Source organism: Hippopotamus amphibius, chromosome 12 (assembly GCF_030028045.1).
Source record: "Hippopotamus amphibius kiboko isolate mHipAmp2 chromosome 12, mHipAmp2.hap2, whole genome shotgun sequence".
Lineage (NCBI taxonomy): Eukaryota > Metazoa > Chordata > Mammalia > Artiodactyla > Hippopotamidae > Hippopotamus > Hippopotamus amphibius.
In genome coordinates this window covers 44,102,309-44,106,245 of record NC_080197.1, presented here as the reverse complement: position 1 = coordinate 44,106,245, position 3,937 = coordinate 44,102,309, and the positions used below count along the sequence as shown (strand labels likewise).

Below are 3,937 nucleotides of genomic sequence, written 5' to 3'. Positions count from 1 at the left end.
TGGGGCCCTTCTAAGTAAGGGTCCCTGTGCAACTGTATGAGTCACATGCTTAAGATATTGGTCCTGGAAATAATCCAAGGGCAGTAATACAAGTTGCAGAAACCTCACTAGCTTTCTCTATTTCTTACTCTCACTACTGAGCTTTCGTTTTGGATATTTGGTCTAAACCCTGAGCCAGGTTCTTCTTTAACTCTCCTTGTTAAAAAAAAAAAAAAAAAGAGAACCCGCCCAGTACACCACTGTTATGATCTGGTGCCCTGTGACTACCCTGGGAACCTGGACTGGGGGCTGGGAATGGAATGGTGTGATGGACAGAACTGGGTATGGGTCAGCCTGCGAGCCACGTCCCAGTATAGATCCTGCGTTGGCTAGTAATTTTTAATTCTTGCCCAGAAGTGACTTCTTATAGAACTGCCTGTGAGGTATCATCTTGGTTTTTTGAAAACAAAAAATCGGCAGCCAAAGCAGGCTATTCAGGTTAGGACAGCCTTGAGGGGAGAGAGGGAAGAGCCCATTTTGCCGTTAGACACAAGCTTCCAATGCAAAGTACGTGTCCCATTTGTGATGATATTCACAGTGGCAACCCCCCTCCCTTCTCTGATTTCTGATGGACGGTGTTCTAAGCCCTGCCTGTAAAGTTTTAATTTCAGTGATGAACAGCTTGGTAAATCTCATCTAACGTAAAAGATTTGGAGTGGAGGGAAGGCTTCTCCATCCTTGAGGGAGTGCTGCTGCTGCCCTGGGAATCGTATCAGGATGTCCCATCAGAGTGACAGTGAGGTGGCGGGGATTTGAGATTCACGCAAGACCAAGGGTTAGCAACCCTCAAGCCTGCTAAAAATTAGGTGCAAACAATTATGCAAGTTCAGAATAAGTAGGTCAGAAGTTGAAGAGAGGAAGGAGACGTGTGGGGAGGGGCGGCCCAGTCTCTGGATGGCATAACAAAAAGGTGCGAGAAGGTTCAGGAAAACAGCATCTGGGGGAATGGTGGGAACCAGGAGAGTGGGACAAGTAGGAGGACGGAGCCAAAAAGCTAGCTATATAAAAGCTGTGGTCACCAAGGCAACTCGCTCAGCATTTTCTCCTCTTTCCTCTAAGGTGTGTGGAGTCTAGCTGCCAAGCAGAGGTGGTGACTGTTGGCTGAAGTGGGCCTGGTAGGAAGCAGAGCAAGAGGAAGCTCTATAGAAAAGAGTGTAAAAACATACGGAGTGTAAAACACAGACGAGTGTAGAAACCTGTACCTGTGCATCCCCGACGTTCAGTTGTTCTGAAGAGGAAATCTCTGCATTTTCTATTTTTGGTCTGATAAATAGCCTCTTCCAGGGCAAAGACCTCTTATTCTGTCCTTGTCCTTCTATTCTAGAACATATGACACCACTATCATGCCCTCATTCTCTACCCCTTATTTTATTGAGGGGGTATTATTGAGGCATAGTTTGGAGACAGTAAAATAAAAAATTTGAAGGCTGTAGTTTGTTGAATTTCTAGGTCTCTATACACCTGTGTAACTGCCACCTGGATCAAGATAGAGGACATTTCTATTCTTCCATAAAGGTCACCCAGATCCCGTTCCTAGTCCATACCTACACCTCTTAAAGCAGAGGGAATCACTGTTCTGACCTGTACTTATGCAGTAGTTCTGCCTTTCCTTGAACTTCCTATGTATTATTTTTATCCTCTATATGTTCAGCCCAGTGATGTGAATGCTGTATTTGTGGGCTTGGTTGAATCGTAGAAAAAACTAATAGCTTAATCATAAGAGCTATGGAAGCATGGTGATGTTACTAAAGGGACTATGGTTTTTACTAGATAGACATCATGTAATCTAGAGCAAGTGGCTTTGTTTTTTCTTTTTTTGGGGGGGATGGGGGGTAGGGAGTAGGTGGGGGTGGGCTGCCCCAAGTGGCTTGTAAGATTTTAGTTCCCAGACCAGGGATTGAACCCAGGCCACAGCAGTGAAAGCGCCAAGTCCCAGTCACTGGACCGCCAGGGAATTCCAGGATGCCAAGGGGGGACAAGAGGCAAAAACACCGGGGAAAAGAACCAAGACCCTAAAGTGAGAATGCACGGGATGAAAGATTAGGTATTCGGGAGATAAGCACTTCAAGTGAGTGGAGGCAACTAGCAGTAGCAAGGCGACTTAATGGAGTAAACGATTGTTTTTCATACACATTTGTAAGCCTCGCGAGAGCAAGGCCTCAAAAAATTGTGTAAAGGCTCAGAATTGTTCCTCTCCACAGAAATCTTTAGTAAAAGGTGAAAGATTTGTATGATCTGAAGAGAAACCAGAGTGTGCAACAGGCTTTCTGAATCTCAGTTTCTACATCGTTAAAGTCATAATTCTTTTCTATGTGCCTCAAAGGTAAATTCAGCATGAATCAAGTATTTAAGACAGACTCTTTGGCATTTGGGGTTATGATATCTTTTGGAGGGCATTAATCTAGCTGTTACATAAGCACATATATAAACTGTAAGATGCATTACAAAATGTGATATTAAAGCATTAAGGTGTTGAGTAATTGTAATTCTGGACATTGCTATCTGCAGATGCCTCTGTGTAACATGGGTTTCTCCTCAGTCATTCCAGTGGTGTATGTCTGAGTGCAATGTGGTTATTACGTGAAGTCTCCACTCTTCTGGAACCTTCTGTTACATGCCTCTGGTCTTTACAAAGTGATCATTAACTTCCAGGTGGCCTCCCATTCTGACTCCGGCAATGGGCCAATTTCTTGATTCTATCTCACAATGTAACTTCCAAAGTAAATGTCTATTAAGCCTTTGTGTAAACATTCCAGGCCTGTAGCAAAATCAACTGAACATAAATCACCCAACGAAAAGGGTTTAGGAAAATGTGTAAGTTTGAAAAATGAAACAATACAGTGCAGTTTCATTGTGGGTCTCTGGCCTCATTTACCTCAACTGAGATTTCTCTGGTCTACATCACAGTTCATCCTCAGAGGTGGTGGTTTTCAGTTACTCCAATAGGCTTTGCCCAAATATAGAGAAAACAAGCCCTCTGCATGTAAAGACACCAAGATGCCTATTTGGAAATGGGTTTAACCGACCTTCTAAATAAAAGCCAGAATCTACCATGTCCTTGTCACTGACTGTATCTTTTCCACACTTAGAGGGTTTGGCTAGAAATCAAAGAGAGTGATTGTGATAAGTTTGTTTTGCTTCAGTATTCCTTCTTTATTTAGAAATGGTTTGCTTTTATATTTGATTTTGGATTTTTTTTCCTTTGGAAAGAAGGGTAATAAGATGAAATGAAAGCTCTACCTGGAGGGATGAAGGGGAGTGATGGGAGGGTATTTTAAGGAACTTGGGTTGAGTCTTGCCTTGAGGTCCTCAGGTGTGCATTATATCTTTCAAGCATAAACTTGTCAACTTGACAATAGTTACTCCAAACTTTACTTTTCCCGAAAATATGAACCAGAAAGCATATTTGTGGCACTACTCCTGTGCAGAGAAATCAACCTATTTGAAGATAGTCATTTTCAAATAGGTTATCGCATTTTCAGAGTAGAGCATTTCAGCTCGGAGAACATTTTCTTTTCCACATACCTAGCAGGCTCTAAAGCAATATCATGGCTTCTTTTTATGTCTTACCAAATAAAATATGTTGTCAACCTTATTACTCTCTCTCCCTGTTGAAAACAAATGTAGAAGAAAAGACTCACCAAAAGGGATTTTGATATTATGAAGGGATGTTACTTTTGGGATGAGTTATCAGGGAAGATCACACCGTATCCTTCTCCAGAAGATAATTCAGGAGATATTCTTGGCTGAGTTCATTTGGCTTTGGTTCTGTCTGGACGCACAAGAGAGACGAAGCAAAAGAGTCAAAGACTTAAATTGTATCCCTGTAGTCACTGATGTCACTGCCTGGCTCATATTCCTCTGGCCATGCCAGGAGTTCACTTGCAGATGACTCTAG

General features: G+C 42.5%; 1 non-coding gene across 1 annotated transcript; it reads right to left on the bottom strand.

Annotated features, from left to right (window-relative positions):
- Positions 1 to 2,178: 2,178 nt before the first annotated feature.
- Positions 2,179 to 2,294, bottom strand: LOC130834246 (U5 spliceosomal RNA). The gene has a single exon (XR_009048630.1). It is a non-coding gene; the product is annotated as a U5 spliceosomal RNA (small nuclear RNA).
- Positions 2,295 to 3,937: the final 1,643 nt, after the last annotated feature.